We start from the raw sequence: 25,262 nt of genomic DNA, 5'->3' as shown, positions 1-25,262 counted from the left end.
GACAACAAGCACATAATTAATAATCCATGAGAGATTCCTTTTCTCTTTCATGTGATCTGTTGAGTGCACACACATATGCTTCAGTTTATATTAATTCCATAGAATAGGAAAATCACTCTTTGGATGTCTAATAAAGCTGTTACATCCTGAACCCAATTTCTGCATTAAGATATTTTGTGGGATTGTTGTTCCCTCAGGTACTCTGCTGTGTTGCTACTTGTAGTTCTTGACAATCTCTGTCGAGATGCTTTCTTTCCCTTGCAAAGGGCAACACCTGGCACCTCATTGGCAACTCCCATGCAGTACTATTTTTCTTTCAATACAGTTTCCCATCTCTTTGTTTCCTCTCAAGCTCGCAGAAATTTCAACTCTGGTATTTTCATTGTGCACTCTATTTTATTTCTGGGTTTGTTTTTTATTTTGTTTTATTTTACTTCCTGGAGTATTTTAACGAATTCTTAGGAGTTATCTCTGCTTCAGCCATTGGCATAGCATAGCACTGCCCTGACAATGTGTCCACAGTCATTTCCTGTTCCAAGTACTGCTGTATCTCATATTATATCGCTATGCATAACTCTTGCCAGGAAAAAGGGGTCTCAAATTGATTTTTCACAGAAAAACATGGATATATTTATTTGGTTTGCTACTACAAATATTCTTTCTCTAGGTTGTGACCGGGTGAATTCCAGGCCCATTGAGGCCAATGGAAATCCGTCACTTGACTTCAGTGGAGACAGGATTTCCACCCAAGTTTTTGCCTGTTTGGAGAATTAGAATTGACATTGATTGCTGAAAAAAAAAACCTGGAACAACACAGCAATGTAAGAAAATAATAATAACAAGATTCTATCACTTCTGGTAGTATCAAATAATGACTTTTTAGCACTGTGTGAAAGCAATTCAAACAACTAAGCCTTATACTTTTGCTTGGCTTTTTTTAAACCATTCCCTGTTGTTATTTGTGTGATGATAGTATCAAGGAGACTTAGCCACAGATAAGAACCTCAGTGTTGTATAAACAGAGAAAGAAAACAGAGCCTCCTTCAGGCTTGCCAAATAAGTGCTTAGCAAGAGGTGAGGGAAGATGGGGAAACAGTACATCTACACTGATGGTTGTTGTATGTTGGGCTGTGGAGCAGCACCCTGGGAGCCTCTTCCCAAGTTTTCCTAGGTGTGATGGCAGAGGAGAGCTTTAGGAGGTGTTTTGAAGGAAATAGGGTAGCTCTGTGCTGAGAATGACAGATTTCACTTTCAAAACATGAAGAAAGGAGAAAGGTGTATGAAACATGAAGAAAAGCTAGTAGGGGATTATGAGCCTTTGAGAACAGAGGTGAGGGAAAAACAAGGCTGGGAAGTGAAGGAAAAGCATCTATGAAGTGGTAAGGGCAGTAATAGCAGGAGTGGAGAGGCTGGGTGGCCTTCCCTCAGGAGAGGAAGCTGTCTCAATTCACCTCTCCCTTCTGTTATTGTCCTTAACACATCCCTCTGGTGTTTCTAGAGTTGTGTTCACAATCCAAAATTCAGAGTCTCAAATAACATAACTGTCCGTATCCAGATACTTTTCTCCCACCATCAGCAAGTACTTTTGGAACTGGATGCAACCCAGCTGGAAATAAGATGAGGACAGATTTTCTTGAAAGATTTCTCATACGGACAGCTTTTAGCTGGGTTGGAAACATTTCAAAAGAAGTAATTTTTCATTCTATTCCAGCATTTCTTCATCCAGTTAAAGGCAGGGAGTGCAGAGATAATTTTAAAAGAGAAAGGGACTGAAGCCTAATTCCAAAGCTACAGAAACTGACACCATAGAAATATGATTAGATTTTTTTAAAAAAAGTAATGGGGTTTTCATCAAATCTATGACCTGAATGAAGACTCACGCAGGCTGCTCATATGCAAGCTATGGCTCATATCTATTTAATATGTATGGCTCTGAAACAGATCTTTGACCCTAAGTATTTTTAAACTTTAGGACTCTTTGGAACCTGCATCTACACTGTATTTTCCATATATTGAGAGTATACAGCTCATCTAAAATCAATTCTCACTAAATGTACGCCACAATTTTGAAGGACAGAAGTATCCAAGAAAGGTGACTCCAAAGACCATCCTCTTGATGCAACCAGGACTTGGAGACTGCCTGTACTTAGATACAGATGTGCTGCCCTCAGACACCATGCATACAGCCCAGCCCCTGCCTTTATAACTGCTGAGTGGAGCCTGTAGATCAGGTAGGTGTCTGGATGTGAGTGCTGAGGCTTGTACCCTCTCTGTTTGACTGACATGAGGAGGACTTCTCTTTTCATCTCAACTTCACTTTCTTGAACCATAGTACACGTCTGCCTCTGCTCCTTCAGATTTTGATGTGCTGTGATACTTTTCCTAAACCCTTCCTATATGAGCACTTTGGTAATGCAGACACTCTTTACTGGACCCTATATTTTTCTGACAGTGCTGGGAAGAGGAGATAAATTTTGTTCTTGTGTGTGAACTTGGGTGTTATTGTGTATGTTCTTTTGACTGCTAACCATATTTCCTGCTGGCTTTGTTACCCATAGCAGTATGTAACTTTCCTTCCTTTGTCCTATTCAAATGCTTAAAAAAAAAATGAATCAGTACAGAAAACAGTTATGGGTTCACATTTTCTAAATTGTCTCTTTTCCTCCTTTTTCCATACCTCACTAGTAGATTCTTTCACTCTATGAGAATAAGCAATTACTTATCTGTGCCATTCCATAGATGTTCAACATGTCTTCAGCTTCCCAACATGAATATTCCTGCTCTTTCTGACCACAGCACATTAAGTGTTAAAAAGGGGTGGTCTGAGCTTGTGCAGCAGCTTGCTTGATATTACCAGGCTCATACTGGACCAGGAACTGCTTTCCTGTCTCCCAGACTAGTTTTGTACCCATGGCTTTCATCCCAGTTGTAATCCATTCAAAATTTTCCCCTTGGGCTGTGGACTTACTTTGCTACTATAACTACTAGGTAGATATGAAGATTTTTCAAACAATAGTAATTTTTAATTGACATTAGCATGTGAACTTCTTTTAAAAACTAAAAAATATTTTGTTGCTCTGGAAGAATTTTTGTTAATATTTTCTACATTTTGAAATTTATCTAAAGTGTCTGTTTCCTGAAAAAGAAAAAAACACCAGTGAAAAACCAAACCAAAAACTGATATTTTTTTTTCCAAATTGGTGCTTTTTGGGGACTGGGGAAGTTGTGTGAAGAAATTCCCATATGGTTTCTTTACAAGTTGATCAGTTTAGTATAGTGACACATTAGAGAGCTCCATAAAAAAAATTAATTTTGCTACTCAGTCAGAAGTAATAGTGATTTTATTTAAAGCCTGATCCAAAAGTTATTGTAGTCATCCACTCTGCATTAAGTGGACTTCACACTCAGAAAAATCAGAGCTATTGACACCTATCAGTAGCTTCATGTGGCATCTCTGTGGAATTCAATGAGTTTTCTGTTTTCCAGCTGTTGAACGTGAACCCTACTGAAGGTGGAGGCACTTGAACATGCTGTATGTCAGTGGTGAGATCCTGAACAGCAGCAGCATCTCAACACTAGACTTTGGCTTTCAGACTATAGGCTCTGAAGCCATTTCTAGAACTTTCTCCCATATGAATTTTCAACTTGCTGTGCCTAATGTTGATGACAGCCTCAGAGTCCCAACCCAGACCTGGAGTCTCTGCCTGAGTAGCTTAAGCCTTTAAAGCACAGTTCTCAGTCCCATTATTTTTTTTCAATGGAGTAATAGCACTTAAAACCCCAGCAATCCTATAGCTGTAACACAACCCACAGGCTGTTACACTCTCTCCGTGGGGTCACATCCTGAGCAGTTGTTCAAGTAAGAACACATTTCATGGTCTGTATTTCATCCAGACAAGGCTTTTAAACTTAGATTTGCTCCCACCAAATTTCGTTTGTTACCCCAGATTTTCCTTGAAGGCTGAAATGCATATGCCTGCACTATGGGCCTCACTTAAATTTGCCTTGCAGATCATATGTTTGGTATCTGGGAAAAAATAAATATAGTTTCACTTTTTTCAAAATGTGTGTCTAGCAAAGATAGTAAAGAATTTACAGTCAATTTGAAGTTCCTAAGGCTCCTATCAGTAAAAAAATGAAATATTTTCAATCCACTGCTTAAAATTGCACCAGCCTTCTTTCCATCGTAGAGCTCCTGATGTCTCAAGCCATCAGTTGTTAGTTGTGATTGTATCTTGCTATCAGAACTTGAACTAATAATTTCCTTGAACAATTTAAATGTTACACTTTCTGATATATAAGCAGTTCTGGAACATCTTTAATTTTTCCAGTGCTTCAACTTTTTACACTGTCACTGTTCCATCAGGCCATGAGCAACAATGAGCAACCAACTTCCCAATGCATATTTCATTATTCTGAGCAATACTTTTATGTCTCTTTTGTTTGTCAGAGGTACAATTCAGCTGAAACATCCCTCCAACCCTTACACAGACTCTTTCTTGTAATTGTCAATCTAGCACACCTTTTCTTTTCAAATCATGATCTTCCACTGGTTTTCCCATAGTCAAAAACTGCAGCCAATGTTGAGCTTGGTGCCTACTGTAGACCCAGGCAATCTAAACTCTTGCATTTTCAGATATAATTCTTGTGTCCTGAAATTAACCCACGTGCAGCTTGAGGAAATCCTGTCATAGGAAGTGCTGCATATGCCCAGAGTTGTTGGGCAGGGTCATGGTCAGCACTGGCTAGCAAAGTGTTTCAAGTTACAGGGACCATTTCTTGCTATACAGCCTTGCTGCCTTATGCTCCCACTATTTTGTCATCTATCAGTTTTCTCAGATGGTTCCATATTTGGGTAAATCTGAGCAAGATTTCAAGGTCTGCTTATGTGTCCTCTAGTGTTCTGCTGCAACTGAAACTGGGTTCAGTTGCAGACAGGTTTCTTTTTTTTCCCTTCTATTTGTATTCTCTGTTCAAGAATTGCCATCTCTGAAATCTAATTTTTCTGCTGGAGTAGAGCCAGCTTCATATTTTTGCCATGTGATATCACTTTTTGCTGCCTGGATAAATTGGAATCTAAAAATCTACCAGCTGTTTCAGAACCCACTGTTGTCACAAGCAAGAAGAGATTCTGATTACTTCTTTTTCCACTCATATTCAAATACATTTTTATACCTTTTCCAGTTCATAAAAATCTCAGGCTGAGCCCCATTGGAGCCTCTGGTGGCCATTTTCTTACAGCAAATTGTCTTCTCTCTTTCATGTGTATAGGACTCACAGTCCAGTGAACATTAGGTGCTTAAAATAGAACATGGAACATATGAGCCCTTTATTCTATGTCTGGTTCTCTCTGCTGCGTGTAACAGGAGTTTGACAGACGCTTGAAGAGACCCTCCTGGAAAATTAAAAGCACAAAGACAAAAGCCCCAATAGGAAAATGAATGGTTTAAGTGCCATTCACTAAAGGCATGGAAATTAGTCCAACCATTGGTGGCATGTGGAGTAGAAGTAGTTTAGAGATGTCAAAAAAAACCCTACAGTGGTGAGCCAGGAAGACGTGCAGTTAGCTGGGATGTATGGCGTCTCAGTCAAAATGAAACCATACTTTAGAAAAATGTATTTAAATTAACTTCCTTGGGAAACAATGATCATCCTAGAGTGCTGCTGGGTCTTGCCTAGACGAGTGCATTGCCTGTCTCACTCCCATGGGGACACTCTCTGAAAGAAGCATCTTTAAAACTTACTGCAGAAGCTTAAGCCACAGAACAGGAAGGACTGACTTGTTACAGCCTGTGGACAGCCCAGTGTCAATGTGACCCAGCACTGAGTTCTCTTTGCTGCATTTTGGAACTGGGTTACCTCTTTGACCTAACCCACAAAAAGACATGCCCTGTAAATTGCGTACCCTGCATAATCCTTAGACTCTGAGGAGAAAAAAGGGGCTTTCTTTGCCTCTTTCCACCTTTATACTTCTGTTGCTGCGGCTGATTAACAATAACCTTGAGCTGCTGCATTGCATCCCACCTCCTGAATTTTGGATAGGGCCAGCTGCAGCCAGGAGTGCAATGTGGAAGAGAGGGAAGGCAGACTGGCCTAAGAGGGCAAAAAAAGAAGCACTGTGGCTCAGTCCATTGTGTGTGAAAGGGAGGTCTCACACCCCTAAAGGGAATTATTCTTTTGAACTCTCTCTGGGGTAAGAGCAGAAACATGCTAGCCATCAGATAAGAGATGGAACAGCCAGATATCTGCTCCTGCTCCAGCATCAGCCTCCCAGCAGTCACGTGAAATCTACTGGAACTTTCACACATTTGCCCAGAAGAAACTGAGGATGATGTGCACAAGCTCTGTTGATTACCACCACTAAAAGAGCTGTGCCAGCAAAGAAAACCTACTAACAGAGCTCATACTCAGTCTCCCCAGTTTGGAAGACCAAGAGACTGTGAGGATAACAGCTTGGGGCAAGCATCTTTCAAGAGTAACTCCTTATGTATGACACAACACACAGTTGATTTCTTCACATACATTCACTTTGACATGAATGTCATTGTCAAGTGCACAGTTACATACCTGTCTTGCAGCTGTCCTACCCCTGCATAATTTCTAGTACCAAAACAGCTCTGGGACATAGTTCAACGCACATCACAGCGCAACAGGCAATCATATCTTTCCTGGGGTGGAAAAAACGAGTCGCTAACCAGCATCCTCTCATTTATTTGCTCTATGCATACTGCAAAAATTCTACCAATTATCTACCCCATCTCCTGGGGCAGATGCTTTTCTTCAGCTTGCATTTATGTGCTGCTAAAAGCCCAGTGTTCTTAACAATATGGCAGGTACAAGATTGATGAGATTCAGTTGTGCCCACTGTCTCCTTGCATTTCTTGCCATCCAAGATCTGGACAGGAATAGGCTGTGACAAGTAGAAAGGCCAGATCTCAAGAAAAGATAAGTGACAAAAGCCCAAGAATGAACATTTGGGAAAGTGATTAATAACTGTATAAATGTTCTAGGATTTATTCCTGAGTTTATATAACTATTTCCACACCATCTCTTAAGTGGTTTGTAATTGGCCAGTTAAAATCTAGTGAATGCTGAAGTTAACTGCTTACGTGACTCTGGAATATGGACAACTTTGGAGTCCGAGAGAGAAGTAGGCATTGGTTTTACAGGCTTTTAAATTTATTGTGCCATGGACCTTCCTAGCCTGCAGAATAAAATACAAAATTTTGATCAAGTTAATGGAGAAACAGCATTATTAAAAGCCTGCTTGCTTGTTTATTTCATTACAGAACTTCATTCCTACTTCATTTTAATTTGTTGATGTGATCTCTGTTTTGGTGGAGGATGCACCATACGTGCTTTTCAGGCTATAGGCCCCTCACAGGCGCTCCAGCAAGCACATAGCTGTCATCCAAATGGGGTGTTTAAGACTAAGAGCAGAGTGCCGTGGGGCACAGGACAAAGCTTTTCCCCCAGGCGGATGAAAGGCCCACCCTTGTCTTCTGCTGGAATGCTGTAACACTTCTGGGAAGAAGAGCAGTGAAGATCAAAGGCAAAATAGTGCCAAAGAATGAAATTTAACAAAGATTCCTCACCCTACCTAATTATCACATCACACTTTGAGTCAACATGCAAGGCTGCTGATGCCAGCTGTGAAAAAGGCAATTAATAACTTTAAACCAAGCATAGCTTCAAATTCAAGAGGAGAAGCTGTGAAGAGCTATGTACAAGTGGAAGACACACTGTTTTCATCCTTCATGAGATGCTGGTGGAGCATGTACAACGGAAAATGACTTTGGGAGACTTTGAGAAACATGATAATGTCTAGATTGATTTTGTCATTCCTAAAAATATAGGCATGGCATTTCAAGAGGATAAGGCAAGTACTGCTCATCATTCAGGCTGGTGTGCTGCACTGCAAGTGCTGTGGGGTTAGTAGCAAACAGTTTGTGTTCTGCTGTCCTCAGGTGAACTTCCCAAAGAGAATGTGTTGTTTGCTAATACTCCAAAAAGAATTTAAGTTGTTTGCAATTATTCTGAAGCTGGTGTTTGTCTGGGCTCAAAATCCCATCTCTGAGCCTGCACTGAGGTTGTCACAAGAGGGCACCTTCTTGGCACTGGGTGGCTCTGACTCAGAGAGGAAGGCTATGGCTGGGGAAAGTCTGGAAGTCAGGGGTCTTCATCTTGGTGCCAGTCCTTGAAACAAGATATGTATTTCATGGTTTTAGCACGGGAATAGCCTGTTCCAGATACCTTGTTGTACCTTCTTGCACCACACACCAAGCTTTTGCTATCAGTGGCAGGCCTGGGAGACAGAAGGGTGTTCCCCAATACCTGACGTATGTTTTGTGGAAAGCAGAATTTCATGATCAGTTTTATTACACATTAAGGACAAAAAATAAATGCCCAAGCATGTTTTATATATACATCTAGGAAGAAATCTATGGTATTTCTGAATGTGGTGTTTCAAAGCCACCTTGTTTCAATTTGAGATTTTGCTGTAAAATAAACCTTCTTAAAAGCTGCATGTCATTATGTTTTGACTTAAAATTAAAGGAACATCGTAACTCCTTTTATTTTGCTAATATTCCAAAAATAAACATTTTTACTTATAAAGCTTTTAGGAAAATTTGTTCCTGTTTACAGTCCCAGCACATGCACCATGCTGGTTCCAATTCTGTCAGCCAAGCAGCTGTCCTGCCATTAACGCTCTTTAGCAGCTGTGCTCTTTCCACTACCTGGGGACCTGTTAGAAAGCGTTTACAGAGTTTCATGTGGACAGGTGTCCCTGAAAAAGCCATGCTGCCCACAAAGGAATGCAATAAGAGTGACCTCTCTCCCAGCACCCTCAGATATTTCAGATATTTTATTTCAGTAATAAAAGAGAAAAGCAAATTATGAAGGTGCTCCACCCGCCTACCACTTAGATAATTAAAACAAGGAAGTTGTTGTATAAGTTGTACCCTTGCAAATGTGTCCCCTGGCACGTCTGCTTCTCTTTGTTTCTACAGCCCTTTCAGAAGTGAGCTGGAAAGGTTGTAATGAATGAACCAGTGCAGCAGTGATACTGTACGTCCCTGGCAGCTGCTAGGCTAAAGCAACTGAAGTGTCTGCTTTCACACTTAGGTGCTTTGAAGACAGACACCACAGGGCATTATCTCTCAACTTTGGAGACATAAACTGTCCTTTTGTTGGACAAAGGTATACATAATATTCTCTGTTGTATCTAAACACAAAAATATTTTCACTTATGTTAAAATCAATTCAGTTTCAGATCTGGATGTGATTGTGGTCTTGAGAAAAATAACTCAGGTCATATCTCAGTGGTAACCGTGAACTAAATGTCAGCATTCGTGAATGTGTTAGTCAGGCCAGCTCACCAGATTTTCAAATGTGCAGGATTTCCAGAAACAGCATAAAAAGAAGCTACCTGCCAACATTTTCATTTATCAAAGATCAAAGTTAGGTGCCTCAACAAAAGTCAGACACAGGCAATGCAGAACTGAGCTTGTTTGCTCACAGTCAGTGTGGCTTGCTGCTGTGCTATCGGCAAATTCTCCCTTTGATATTGGGAAATTAAGCTGTGGGTTTTTTTGTTTGTTCCTTGGTATTACTGTAACTCCCTCCAAGCCCAGTGACGTCTGCAAGGGTTCCTTGAGAGTGTGATGGGCATAAGTAAATCCATGTTGTAACACCTCTGTTAATGCTCAAGTGCATTGTGCATTATGACTTGCATGTTTTGTGGTTGAAGGGTGTCATTGTGAGTGGTCTGGCAGAGGCTGCCAGGTACAAGAAAATTGGCAGAAAGCCTTTCAGTCAGGTTTGGCTACCAGTAGCTGAGCTAATAATGTTTTGCTGTGTCTGAGATAAGGAACAGTCTATGAGGAAAGGTTTTGTCCCTACATGGTCCAAGTGGCTCATGGAAGTCCTTAGTATCTGCAGGGATCTCTCCTAACCTGAGGGTGACCCAGTGTGCCTGACAAGCAGAAGGACAGATGTACATGTTGCCAGAGCCTTTCTGTAGAGGTGGGTGTAGGGCATGTTGGTGACATGTCTGCATAAAACAGGCACCTGAGTGAGCTCCAGGACTGATGATTTAGCAACCTCAGACCCCAGATGCAGCACTGCACCTTCAGACTCCTCAGCCATGAGGAGCACTTGTGTGGGAAACAGGGATTTTTGGTTCAGGCCTCTATCCTGGACCTGAGAGAGTTAAAATCCAGAAAACATAGATGACATTACTGGAAACAGTCCCTGGTTTCTGGTCTGTTAGGTAAGGGATCAGTAGAAACTTGTTGTCTTCTGGCTAGTCCACCTCATATTTTTAACTTCTGGTATTTGAAAAAAAATCATAAGTAACTATATATCTAACTGTCTAGCCCTCTCTGCTGGAAAAAAAAGAAACCAATGGAGAAGGACAACTTTGGCAGTCATCCAGGAATGGGAACTCTCTTCTTAGACATAGACCACAGAAATATTGCTTGACAGTAGCCTCTGGATCTCAGACCTCTGCTCTGACTTCACCACCAAAATCCTAACCTTTATCTTATGGTTTAAGAAGGTAGTGTTGTACTTTTGCTGGTGCTGTACAATCTCCTCACTTATAGTTTTCTTCCTGACAGTTCCTCTGAAGAGTACTTCTTTTCTTGTCAAGCCTGTCCTGTTTTCATCAGCTTTACAATTTTTCTGGTTGGCTTAAGTTAGATCCTCCTTTTATGTATCTCTGGAGTTGGCACATAGCAATGCCAATCTTCCCTTTCCAGATGGTGGGTACAGCAAATGGAACACAGAAATTCAGGGAGGAAGGCAAAAATCATCATTTCACTTGCTTACTGAGGCATCTGCAACTGGAAAGGGACTTATGCTGGCATAGCATGAAGCCCCTTGGACTAATTTTTTCTCCTTAACTTTACTTTCAGGCTTAAAAATTTTCAGTTAAAGAAAAATAAACAAAAGTGGCCAGCATTGCTCTCACAGACGTGACTGAAGGGATTTAACCAGTAAAGGAAATAAGGCCGAGAGATTATCTTAAACTTCTTTCCTATTAAAACAATTCATTTCATATATTGCCACAATGCAACAACTTTATCTGAACTTCCTTTCAACCTCTATAAACATGTCCTTAAAATAAAAGCTATGAATTACTATTTGAAAAATACAGTCTCTGTGTGACATTGGGCAACACTTTTTGAGTAGTAGTAGTTCTAGAACTTGCTTCAAAATGAAGCATTGCATTATCACATCAAAGAGAATTTAGTTGGAAAATATGCCTAGTGTGTAAACTAGCTATAAACTTAATGTAATTTTTTATGTCTTTTAGTGAGCTTTGTTGCATAAAACAAAGCAGTTTGGAACTGACACTTACTCTGGGGCAAAGAATCCATTAAAATAGTTTGAAAAACTCTTTTCAATAAGATAGGTAATAAAAATGGTATTTTTTAATCTATGGTTTACTGAAGTGAATTGTAAAATTTTCTGCTAGGGAATATCCCTTTTTGATACTCAGTCTCATTCTTTGGAAGGTGCAATGTTTTTTCAGAGAGTGATGAGAAAATAATGAATTGACAGGCAAAGAGCCTGTTTTAGGCACCCACTCAGCAGAGTGACAAGTATTGGGGTTGTCATTCAGCAAGGACAGCATTGTTTTGTTACTGCTGGGATTATCTGCAGGAGGGCTCTGAGAGAGACTGAAAGAAGTTACAGAAGAGGAAGTTTCATATATGCATGACCCCAAAATGAATGAAGAAAAATAAGATTGTGTATCTAGCCTTTTTTTTTCTTTTTGCATTAACATTTAAAGCTCTTAAATATGGATTCTCATGTGATTCCTGCAACTATAATGTGAGCAGGGTAACGAGCATGGGTATACCTGCTGCATTAGCTGGAGAAACCATAGATACAAAAGAAAATTTAAGACTTGAGATCAAGGGAAGGACTATCAGGCCCCAGACCTTTCCCATGGCTTTTGCTCTCCATCTCTCGGCTTACTGCCCCTGTGTGGCTTCCTTCCCTTTTCAAAGCTGTTTCATCCCACTCCAAACAGATTTGGCTGCATGGGGATAAGAAGGGTGTTTAAAGATTTAAAAATTGTAGCCTCACAGTTTGTAGTCCAGTTTCTTGTACCATAAATGGGTATCAGCTAATCAGTGTGGGTGAGAAAGCACTTCAGTGTATTTTGGGTTGGGAACAGGGTCCAGACCCAGGGAACACTTCCAGAACCACCCAGGTATTTGCAGAAGGGCTGTGCTCCTATGCAATCACTTTTGTTCCCAGACAGTGAAGCATTTTGGGTGCCCTCCTCACTGTGCCATTAGGCAACAAGCTGCCAGGTACCAGAGTAAGGGTCACTGCTTTTAAAAGACTTTCACAAGGAGGCCAATCACCCAAGGCTGAGGGGCAAGGAGGAACCCCCAGTGTGTGGCAGACATCCCCATATCGGGATGCTCAGGTGCATGCAGGAGGAAGGATCTTGGCCAAGCCCTGTGCCAACAGCAAGCTCATCTTATTTCCAAGTGAAGGCTGGGTCCCACGGGGGAACCCACACCTCCCACCCTACTCCCCCTTCTCTACCTGTGTGTTCTTTTCTTTCCTGAGGGGATTTTATTTCTTTCTTCCCCTGGCAGCAGCTCCACGGCAGTTTTTTCCTGCCAACAGCAGCAGGCAGCAAATGCTTTGTATGCCTTGAAACAATTTCTTTTGCAGGCCACACTGTGGAATGAATCTGAGCAGCTGAGCTGCTGCATGCTGCAGGGGCATGGATCTGCCTAAATCCCATTGACCTCAGCAGGTAATGGTTACATGTCTGGTTAGGGTTTTGGGGAAAGCTGTGAAAGGCACACAAGAGAATGGAGACCTAAAGAGTGGATATTTGGTGGTGAATTCTGAACTCCTGTGTTTTTGTAGTTAAAAAAAATCACTTAAACTGCCAAAGTAAAAGTTGTTGGGGTTTTTCTGTTTTATATGTTTTGGGTTTGGGTTTTTCCTTTTTTTTTTCTTTCAATTGTACTTATTTTGAACACATCCTGATTTAAGAAAGCTTGTGCCTTACAAAGCCAGGTATCCTGAGGCGTAATTAGATCCCCAGAGTCAGTTTGGACAGCTCAGATGGCTCCTCTGGATGTCACTCCAATTGTCCTCACTCAAAGGACAATTTAGTTGATGAAAACAGTTTGGACCAAGTGTAAGACCCAAATTTTTCTGTGCATTGAAGTTTGTATTTGAACATAAAGAAACATAAAGAATAGAAACTAGAAACCAAGTTGTATCAACCCATGCTTTTTGTGTGTGTTATTGCACAGGACTGTGGCATGTGGTCACAGTGAGAGAGGAGGAAGAGACTACCAGCATGATGGAAAAATCCTACCAACAGTAGGAAAATTTACAGGATAAAGGCCTTGAACTGAAACATGAAGTTTCAAACCTAAAATACTTCAATATAAACTATATAGAACAAGGTAGGGTTAATTTCATCTTCAGCAGCCAGCAGTCTTACATACATTTAAGTGTTAAAAGCACTCTCAAGATGTTTGTCCCAAATTCCCCATAGAAGGAAGCACCACAGCCTTGCCTGGCAGAAGCACTGAAAGAGTGTTGTTACTGTGCTGTTACACAGCTGCCTTTTCTGTGTCCCCATCATAACTGATCTCCAAACCTGCCTGCCTGCATGCCTGCCTGCCAGGCATTCCCCCTGGAAGATGATGGTAGCTTCATGCTGGCGCTTACCTGGAGAAGCTCATTCTCATTTTCTGCTTATCTGCCAGAGCAGAGTGATCAGACATGCTATTTGAAAGGTGTATTGGGGTTTCTAAGCCTCATGAAACAAGGCAGAGGTTAACCCAGGCAACCACCAGGCTGTAGTTGAAAATTGGCCTGCCTTCAGAAGATAAAAGAGCAGTGGGAGGGTCTCTTTAGGCAAACAGCTATCTAGTGAATTGCTAGGAAAAAAAAAAAAAACAACAAAAAACCCTTGATCTTCAGGATGCAGAAAGAAGGCACTTTCTGAACTTGGAGAAAGTTGGTAAACAGAAGGTTGACAGCCAAATGTTGGTGCCCCCCCACATCGAGGGAATAGGGACTGTGTTGCATGGATGCGTTCCAGTTGGAGGAGAGCTTTGCTATGCGGAGAAGCTCTCGGGTCAGGTGAAGACAGCAGGATTCTTGCAAACCAGATGGGTAAGTCAGCTCCTCAGAGTTGGATTTCAAATGAAACCTGGGCAACTTCATTATTGCAGGGTGGAACCAGGAATTTCCATGGCTTTGATCAAAATCCTATAAAAGTAATGGTTGCGGAGATGGCTTGCTTTGAAGTTTTGAATTTGAATTTTGAGAGAATCCAAAATTCAAGCTAGAATAGGCTGAAATTTGTTTCAATAAAAACATCTGGGGGGAAAAATAAATAAAAACCCAAACTATGAACTCTCATAGAAATTAAGTTCTCTCAAACTTGATGGAAAATGTATATCATGTTTGGAATCATCTTGGTGAAAAGATGGTAAGACTCTTAAAATGAAAAAACAGTAATATTTTCACTGAAGAGCTGAGTTTACCCATTATGTTTTCCCTCTGATTTTTTTTTTAAAAATTTTAATTTTAGCAGAAAAAATACAATATCGACTCTCTTGTGATAATGCAGTGTTTTGAGGAGCAAGATTGGGAATTTCCTCCCTGTTTTCCAGCTTGCAAAAGTCTTGAAATAAGCTCTCATTTATTCCCTGAATCTTCCTTTGGGAAAATCTTTCAACCTTCCAAAGATTTTTTTCTTCCATAAAATTTCTTTTGAGCTGGAATTCTAACTTGATATCAGTCTCTAGTGCAAATGAAACATAAAATCACTTTCTACAAACACTGGTGATCAGAGACGGCTGACCTTAGCCCTACTCTGTTCCTTCTAGGGATTACTGTAACTGTGGTTATTGAGGAGGTAGGAGAAATATTTTAATGGAACTCCAGATGTGGTTTGCATCCATGTGTGCGTGTGTGTGTATAGATGAAAATATTACATTTATATATGTGTGTATGTATATATAGGTACTATATATATGTGTACGTGTATATGTATGTGTGCATTACAGGGATTTGTGTTTTCCACATTACTGGGAACTCATATTGAGACAGTGACATTTGATTGCATCCTGTGAGATGAATAGTTTACACATAGCTGAATAACAGAGTCACTATTTAAGCCGTAAAATATTCTGGTTTGCACCACTTTCATCTTGATAGACGTTAATGTAAGTTTCTTTTGCCAAACTGAAGATAAACTGTTTGTCTTGCAGTCTCATTCCAAAATAGAGAAATTACTTAAGTGCCTCACCCCTAAAAGGAACAGTATGTGATGAAACAGAATATGCCTGAACTTATATTTAATTTTGCTGACAAATGTCTTTTGAGTGACTGACTGTTCCTCAGCTTCTTTCCCAGTCCTTTATTTTTATGAGTTTTTTTAAAACACTGATCTTTCCACAAACTGGTGACACAATGACATTTCAAGATTGGAATTCGTCAGAACACGTTTGATGAAATATATTTAACTAAAATATTCTGCTTCTTAGATGCCAAAACATTTTTCAGAGGTGCTGGTGTTGATGAATGGAGAGTTTTATGTATCCCAGGTTGAGGTCTCTGGTTATGTCTGATCTGAAAACAATCTCTCTAACTCAGAAATAGATGTTTCAACACAATTCCACACCCTTTCATTTTATTTTTTTTTTGTTTTCATTTCAAGACCATACAAAAAAATTGGAAAACCTGCACAGTTTTGGAATGGACTTGTTCCGCTATCAGCCAGCTCTGCACAATACCTTCTCTCCCACAAATGACTTGTGCCAGGTTTCCAGAAATGGGTGTGGGACTACAGCTATTGGGTTTTTTTTTTCCACAGAAGTCACCTGTCATCTCCCTGTAGCTTGAGCTTCCACAGGCTTCTTTTTTTCCACTGAGTCAGGCTGTGAGAGCAGACCACAAGCTCACACTCAGCCAGGGCTGTGACTCGGCTGGTTGACTCCGGGTTGCTGTTCCAGCTGTCCAGGCTGGTTTCAGCAGGGTGACCACTGAGGGTACATTTTTAAAACACAAACAAACAAACCAAAAAAAGTTTACAAATGTTTGTCTTCAAATTCCTGCATGAGGGCAACTTAATTGAAACCCACACCTGGTCGAACAGGGTTAGGCTGTGCCAAAGAAAGCCTCTGTGCCTGTTTCATTTGAAACCAATGGAGGGGAAGATAGTTCGTTAAGTCTGCGGTTTCCAGAAATGTCTCTGATGTGGAGTTAAACTTCTTATGTTTTGAACTCTTGTTTTGTTAAATGAGTGCAATGTTACTTGTACAGCCTGAATTTTAATGACCTGTTTCTTGGTTTAGAAGATGCAGTCACATTTTCAACCTTTGAGGCTGTGGTTGGAGATTAGGTAGATAAGTTAAAAGCCTGACCAACTCCCCTAATTAGGTTTTGGTTCTTGCAGTATATGCTGAACTTTACAGGTCATATTTCCACACATTGAACTCTCAGTCTATTTCCCAACACACCTTGAACTTGGAGTAAAACTTGAAATTTCTTATCAGAAGTATTTTTTATTTGGATTTCCTGGAAGTCCTGGACTTGTCTCACAGAAAAATACTTCTTTTTTTTCTTTTCTTTTTTTTTTCACTAAATTAATGCATCCTTTGAAATGGTGAATGGTTTCAAAAAGTATCTCTCATGTGAGTCAAAACAGGAACTGCAAATACTATGTTCTTCTTTGAAAAGCAGTCGACACTTCTATCACACTTCTTCCATTCTCCTTGTGTTGGCATTCTCAGAAATACACAAGGGACAATTTTCCAAGAGGTCATAACCCACCAACATATTAGGAATAAAAAGTAAATAGTACTTGGAGAGGTGGCCTTTGGAGAATGGAGAACTGGTACCTGTCTGACAGGCCGTGGGCTCCTGATCCCCCAGATAATTTGTGAAAATGGGACTTGGGGTGGCCAAAGAGCCATCATAAAATGACCTGCAGACCTTTGGGAGAGGCATCCTTAGGGATGGTCTGTGAAGATGGTTTGACACTGGTAGCTGTAAAATTTAGTCTGGCAGATTGTAAGGGTTTTAGCAAGTTTAAACTACCTCACATGCATGCTCCACAGCTGGTGGGCAGGAATCAAAGAGGAGCTTATAGGGGATGTCACTGAGATGAATGCAGAACATTAAGGCAAAAATATCCAACTCCACTTTCTCCAAGTAGGAATTTATCATTGTGCCTAGCTGTTACAGTGGGTGGTCTCTGTACTACTAATATGATGTAGCTGTTAGAAAGGTATTTCCATCTCTCATAATTTTCTAGTGTTTGCTTACCCTTGCTGTGACACTGCTATTGACTCTGAAGTTGTAATTATAACTAATATTTCAGTAATCCTGATGATATATTGCAACAAATTGACCAACAATTACATAGGAAACAGTATTGTGGCAGTCACCAGGGACTGCCTGGCATAAGACAACTTTAATTAGACCTGACTAATACCTTATCCTGCCTCCAGGGTACAGAGGATTTTGAGTGCTAAATGCTAACATTTCTATTAATTTACATGATCTTAGGAAATGTCTGTTTGCTAATTGTTCAAATGAAGGAGTCTCCTTTTGCAGAAATAGTGTAGTTTACAGAACATGGAGGAAAATAATTTCAGCTGCTATTAGCTTTAGTTGAAACTGCCAGCATCCTGAGTTGCCAAGATCAATCAGTTCTGTAGGGAGAAGAGGAAGTGCTTGCAGATGCGTCTGGCTCCCCTACAGGCACTAAGTTGAAATGTCTTCTTCCTGTATTCAGAAAATATTTTGAAATTCAAAGTATGTGTGTAGCAATTTAATTTGGTTACCCAAAGAACTATGCACATGATCTGGAAAGGAAAACTACCCTTTTCCACTCCAGCCTCTGCAAGAATGATGTTTCTATTTTGGTGAAACCTGTGGCATATGTCATTTTTCTTTCAATATATTAGTGAGATGCAACATGACAAGCTCTTGAGATTTATAGGCTACTTGTAAGGGATCTTTAAACCACAAATTAGGAAAAGACAGTCCTTATATTCTGTGTCCAACCTCAAAATACATATACATTTGCTTTTAAAAATGTGCAGTTTCCACAAGGGGAAATCACAGTTTGCAACAAACACCACAGGAGAGATTATCAGATACCGACCTGTCTGTCAGTTGAGGGCTGCCATTCCAGATATCCCTATGCTTTCCTCCACAGCACCTCTAATACAGGCACTACCATAATCCCTGTTTTCCTCTTGAACTGCATTCCCAAATGTAGCTCTGCTACAAAACCAGCCCCTCTGTGGTGGCTTCAGGGCAGTGGAAGAAATGCATTCAATTACATACACAAACATAACCATGGAAAGTAAAATGGGTTCAACTTCTCCCATATCTTTCTTATCTTGCTTGTTTCCTAAGCTTTGGAACAGGAGCCTTGTTTAAATGTAAGTTAGCATAACACCCTAATTTTAAATATGGACCTGTAGGCAGCAGTATAACATAAGTGTTAATGCAGTAACTTTGAATGTAGACCTTAGCTGAACCCTAGAGCCATGGTGGTTCTGCAGTACATATACAGTCATTCAGGGGTGATCCTTTGCTTGGATAAAATGCTTCCATTCAAAAGCAACGATAGTGTTTGAATTAATTAAGTTATAACTGAAGTTTTTCATGATGCTATCTTAAAGCAGTAACTTGCAGTGGTACCCACAGCCTAATCAAAATCAGGCTTTGTGGTTTTAGGTGATGCACAAATACTTCTGTAGACCTGAGGTGAAAAATGTGGAGCATTTCTAAGGGAATTAAGAACCTCAAACTCACCTTTTGAAGTAATCTTGCTACTTAGGAGCATATTTTCAAAGTGTTTATTGTCCCTTTCAACAGCAGCAAAGAGCAAATGATGGAGAGCTGCGAGTCATAGGCTGGGATTTCGGCAAGCCTGAGGTACCAGTGTGCACATCTGCAGCTATTCACACCTAGGTACTTCTAGAAACCTGAGCCTAGATACATCCCTAGATTAAAAAAAAATTGAATTAATACCACAAAGCTTAATCATGAACAGAGAAATGTGAGCCAGAATACCTTTAGAAAACAATTTTCAAAGGTATACTTTCCCCTCAAATTGTAAATAGGCTGCCTGGAGAGTTTATTATATGAGGTTAGTTACAGCAGTAACTTGATTCTGACAGCTATCTGTCTGTCTGCTTAGCTATGTTGTTTAGCAAACCCGTAGTTATGCTCCCAAGCCACTGTTGAAAATTGTCTTTAGAGTTGCCCTGAAGCACCTGTACTGTGCCTGGGAAAGGAATGCACAAAGGAACAGAGCTGTTAAAAGCAAATACTTACAACAAAAAAGATATTTTTATGTTAGAAGAAATTATACCTCTTGTGTAGTATGCCTTCAAAATGTTAGAAGCATTTCTGTCTCAAACGTCCTGTGAACAGAAGGCAGAAGAAAAGCTCCTTAAAGGCTCAGGCTCACTTTGAGCTTTCACTGGTAGAATTGGGGTTTGTCTGCTGTCTTGTATAAACTAATTTAATGCCATTTTTTCTGGAAGGACATGTTATCTCTTGATCTTATTGGTCACAGAAACTTTTCTTTGTGTATCAGAGAGACAATCATTCACACCATTTAGAAGAGGCAGCAAGGATTCTCCCTCCTGCAGCAGCTCTTCAGCCACAGGAGTTTCTGTAAGTGGTTTCACATCTCCCCTCAGCTTCCCAGCATTGTCCTACAGTTCAGACTGCCACTAGCACAACCAGATTGAAGTGAGACTTTAATTAATCTGGTGGAATCAGGAAGAGGGCTTGAGCATGGCTGTGGTGTAAGATACACTTAAAAGAATTTTTTACTGTGTCTGAACCAAGCTTGAGTTAATCCTGAAGCTAATTTGAGATCAAAAGCACAGAGACTGTTTGAAATCTTATCTGAATCAGATTGCCAGATCATTTAAGGCAAACATTAAATAAGATTGCTTCAATTACTCCAATCAGTCAATCTTGGTAACTGAGATTGAGTTCTTCACTTCAGAGGCTGATCAACTACTGTTGGGTTTGGGTAATAAACGGGGTAAATTAACTGGTGTGTATTCCTTAGTGCTGCAGTTGGGCTTCTGGAAAGAGCTCCTCCACGTTTGGACCACACCATGGCACGGGCACAGCTTGGGTTCACAAGTCTGGGGCTATTTTCTCCAGCATACCAAGGGCTCAGAGTCAGCGTTTGAGTTTTGATCTACTGTCAGTTTAGGCACAAAAAAATTCTCACCTTTCCAGGAGCATTGCCTTTCTTAATAGATTTAGACCATTAGATAAAACAATATTGTAACACTCTGTGAAAATTGAGTGACCACAGGAGATGATCACTACAATATGAGATAATTATTAAAAATGTTTTAACTGAACCTACAGTTAGAACCTACCTGTAGTACACTAAAGTTCTGCTGAAATCTGACAAAATCTGCTCATTTAAAAATGTACCTGTGTGTGAGGAGATTGGTTATTTCATCTGTAGTGGTTTGTGTTAGAAGGTAGATAGCTCAGATACCAAATATCAGGTTATATGCACAGAATTTTGCAGATATCTTTCCTAGCAGAACTTTTATTTTTTTTTCTTTTTTCTTTTCAGGATTGGTTTTGGCTTGAAGTTCCCATGGTTTAGAGTTCAGTTTGGGCAGCTGGAATTCAAAACTGGAAATGTGGGGCCAGGTTTCTGCTCTGCTTTCCAGTGCCCACCCCGAGTAAGGTCCCTGGGTATATCCCAGCCTCTCTTCCCAGACTCTAAAATGACTGACAAAGGGTTTCCCTGCCTCAAAAATGAATTGAAGCCTCTGATCAATTGCACAGAGAAAAGGGCTTTTACTTTTCCCCTTGGTTTTATGCTGCTTAGGACTTGTAATTCTTACATATATCTTTCATTTTGGTCATTCCCTTTTTTGTTTGGAGTAGGAAAAATGTATAAAGTTGTAAAAAAAAATGTTTGTTTTTTTTTTTTATCAGAAAAAAGAACCTGTTGCTCTGAATTACAGATTTTCAGCTCCCAAAAATATAAACTTGTGATTCAAACTAGAACCAGGCATAGGTATCTTCTTTTCCTTGCTATAAATGTAGCTATTTCTGTACCCAAAATGAGACTCAGATTAAGGCCAACAAATTCCTTGGGCAGAGTCTGAATTCAGAAAAAAGCTGAGGCCCCAAGCCACCAAGTCACCTCCCATGTAAAAGAGGCCAGAGGAATCAATAACATATGTACTTTACAGCATGGCAGTAATAGTGGAATTTTACAGTGGCTTTCAGTTATAGCCTTGAAATTTATTTCTTTACCTTCTGTGTATTAAAGACACATAACACTTGCTGGGAGCAAACCAAGAGATGTGCATTAGATCCCAGTACATCAAACAAGCCCCAGTGTAATGTAGCCACCCATTTATTTTGGGTGCCTATGGTATATGACAAGCTCAAATATGCTTGCCTCTCTTTCCACATACACTTCACAAATTCACAAGACATAGCTTTAATATTATTAGCATATTGTTATTTAAGAAAAAAAAAAGAAAATTCTTCATTAAATATAATAAACATCTGGTTGTGATTGGGGAAGAGATTGCTATTTGAAGTCATTCTTAGAGGCTGATAATGCTTCTCCTAAAACTATCTACAAAATCTCTTCCCTCTTATGCCCCAAGGCCTAAAAATATGTATTTTTTTCCCCTTTGATATCCTGATACTTTCTCTCAGGAAAGGTCTAGTAGGAAAGAGTGCTTAAGATCCAAGGGAAAAGTTCTTATCTATTGCCTCAAACTACAGCTTTTACCTGCTTAACACCTGTAGTGTGATTGATAACACTTTACAAGATGAGATAAAGACCCTTAATGCCATCAGCAATATTCACACCCTGGCAATCTTTGCTCAGAGAAATGTGTATTAATGTGTAGTATTGCCATTAGCAATATTCACAGCCTGGCAATCTTTGCTCAGAGGTAATGTGCATTAATGTTCTGTTATTACAGTAGTAGTTTCTATTTTCAACTGTAAGCCAATTTATCGGGGTGTGTAAACTTTGCTGAGGACATGCAGTCCCAGCACAAATATGACCAAGCACATTCTTGTTTCATGATTAGATCTGTATGAAAATGAGGAGGCAGTGCCTGCATTTGCTTTGTGTTGTGAAGCAGCTGTAGACAAACCTGTTGCTGTGACAATGTGAGATAGCAGTTGGGAGATTTGGCACACAAGCTCAGCCTGAAAATCTTCTTATTCCTGTCTGTGTCTTCTCAGATGTGACGTACAGCCTGGTGAGATCCTACACGGGTTTTCACACCACCCTTCAGACACCTTTGGGAAATGACAGATATTTTAGCAAAAGCACAACCCTATACTTTGTTCTGCACTTTTCTTAGTTCACAGCCCCAAATTTTGGAATGTCATACTGGCTCAGAAACCCTGGATTTCTCTGACCTAACTTCTTGTGTTGCTACTGTTTGTTTTTGCAAAATGAGTGTTTGCTGCTCTGTAGTGGTGTAAATGAATTCTCCCGGGTGCCAGGGAGAACATCAGAAATTCAAACTAATAAAAAGTAGCAAAGAAATAAAAGGAAGGAAAATCAGAAAGCAGAATGATCTTAATGTCCCCTGGGGCTGTACAGTTGCAGTAGTGGGAAAAGAAAATTTCATTGTAGTAGATCTGGGAGAGAGGAATAGGCCAACCCAATAGGACATCCAGAAGTTGAGGGCTATCACTTGGACTGCTGGCATTTAAGGACAGTCCTGCCAGATGAGGCTTGATAGCATTTATACCCACCAGTCTACAGGACAAGGCAAGGAAGGATCAATTCCAGATCCTCTGAGCATGCCAGATTTGTCTATACTGTGGTCTTCTTCCAAGGCAGTGCTAATCTCTGTGCCTCCATAGTGTGAAATCCCACCCTGACAAAAATATTTTCAGCCACTGGGGTTTTCTGAAGAAGGACACATCACTCTGATCAGCTCCTGCATTAAGGTTATTAAATAAACAAGTATTCCTACTCATTCCAGGTAAAATGGCAGGTACCACCTGGCTGGAGCTTTGTCCATGGAAGAAGGCAGAGGTCTCCTTCCCTTTTGCATCACAAAAAAAACCCAAACTCTTCAGGGGACACAAAGACAGACAATGTTTGTAAAGCTCTTCCTGATCACTGGCTCTGTAGGGAAGTGTTTTAAGACTTTTTTTGGTGTGTAATATTTTTAAATAATAACATCAATGATCTCTGATCAATGACAGAAAGTGATGCCTTAAATACCTGTTAAAAAAACCACTGTGTTATGATCTCATCGGCAGGATAGTTGTGCTTTCTAATTGTTCATTTCCATTGCAGAGAGTTGATAATTAAAGATGTCATGTAGACCCACACAGGAAGGAAAGAATTTCACAAAATATCCTGTTTCCCATCCATCAGATGGGAATAGAGTGGGGGCTGAGAGAATGAATCAAAGGATGAGCACAAGAATATAAAGCTAAAGCTGCAATAGTGACAATAAGGGTTTGTTCTTTTCCACAGGAGCCTGTCCCAAGAAAGGATTCCTGATGGGACATTTCCTGTTCACATTGCTGTCTTTCTCATGAGAATCCACTTTCAGACCCCCATGCCTCCTTGTGGACTCTGACAGATGGTGGCATCCAACTGGACCCTGACTGAGCAAAGTAAGGAAGAGTCAGTGACATGAGATAATACTGGTGCTGCTGGAGTGTGAGGCATAATCCACAGCAAACACTCATGTTACAAGAACTGCAACAAGAGTAAAAAATACCTATGTGATTGCTTGTGGCCACTCCAAATGAAAACAGTGCAACAGATCTCAAGAATGCAAAGATGCTCCAAGAGCTTTATTCTGTTTTGGTTTATGTAGGCTAAATTATACCTATGGGGTCCTGCTCCTGTGAAAAGATTTCTTGGAAAGTGTTAAGCATATCTGATGCTTATCAAGAATGCTTAGGAATAATCAAATATATTTGATACTCTGTATAATTGCCCTTGGAATAGATGTTCTGCCAGTGGCACTTTTGGTCTAAATTCCTACTCCTATCTGCCTTGAGGGTTTGAGAAAGCAATATTTGCTAGGTAGATATGCTAAGGATGCTGTTCAGCTGTACAGCAGCATGCTGTGCCTATGTAGTGGCACCCTGCATCTCCTACTGAGAAACTGGTAATTTAGTAATTAGTAATTCACGCATTCTGAGCCTAGAAATCTCTGTCATTATCTTGGTACCTCTTGTAGATGCCAGAAGAAACCTACCCAGAAAACACCCGACCTGTGGAAAACATTGAAGATTTTTTTTTTAACTCTTGGGTGGCCTTTGGAAAGAGAATGGAAAAAAAAAAAACAAAAACCAAAAAAACCCCCAAAAACAAACAAACAAAAAAAAAAAAAACAACAACAACTTATTAACCAGGTATCTAATTCCAAGTTTCAGAAGTTCAGTAGACACCAATATGTGGAGAATATAAAACCACTACAGAAAGCATATGAGACAGAAATAACAGAGAAATTTGATAGGTCTGATGTAAAGTCCCAGATGGATCTCCCTACTCAATGTGACTCTGTTGGTTCTAGAGAAATAATCTAAAAGCCACTGGGAAAAAGCATTACTTTTCCACCTAAAACAAAATTTCCACTTTTTGAAAGTACTTTTATTCCTTATAAGTTGGCAGAAACTTTAAGAAGAATTGATAAGAAAAAGGCAGTGCTGTCCTTTAGACTGAGGAGTCTGGTACTCTTGTCCAGTCCTGATGACATCTGCCTGGCTGAGTGCAGCCACTGAACCCTGTGGGTACCACATGAACAACAGATGCAAATCCAGAGTCCTGTCCTGACAGAGAGCATAGTCAGTGTTGCTCTGGAAAAAGCCTGTGACACAACCTTGGAAATTGTGAAATTTAATGTATGTTTGAATTCCTTCTTCTGTTAGACTGATACTCTGTTATTCTACATTTTATTGAGGGGTTTATGAATTACTAATCTTAGTTCATAACATTATTGGATAATTAATACAAATGGTGGAAAACTGAGACAGGATGGATTTTTGAAAACATCATCACATGCTCAAGTTTCCAGTTTTGTCTCTAGTGACATTGTCCAGAAAGCAGTGGCCTTCACAGTAGCAAAAACTTGACCATGCACTTCTACAAAAGCAGGTGTGAATTTTCTTTTATTTTTTGGGCCTCTAGTGGTCTGTTTGGAAGGAATTAGTAAGGGCTATAAAATAAAGGTTTT

General features: G+C 40.1%; 1 long non-coding RNA gene across 1 annotated transcript in view; it reads left to right on the top strand.

The window, feature by feature from the left end:
* LOC110470723 (uncharacterized) overlaps positions 1-23,572 on the top strand; it is a 59,454-nt gene extending 35,882 nt beyond the window's left edge. The window contains exons 2-3 of the long non-coding RNA XR_002465471.1: positions 19,628-19,707; positions 23,549-23,572. This is a non-coding gene — a long non-coding RNA (uncharacterized LOC110470723). The remainder of the gene's footprint in view (positions 1-19,627; positions 19,708-23,548) is intronic.
* Positions 23,573-25,262: the final 1,690 nt, after the last annotated feature.

Source organism: Lonchura striata, chromosome 1 (assembly GCF_046129695.1).
Source record: "Lonchura striata isolate bLonStr1 chromosome 1, bLonStr1.mat, whole genome shotgun sequence".
Taxonomy (NCBI): Eukaryota; Metazoa; Chordata; class Aves; order Passeriformes; family Estrildidae; genus Lonchura; species Lonchura striata.
Note: the sequence above shows the minus strand (reverse complement) of the source record. Positions and strands in the feature narration are given on the sequence as shown.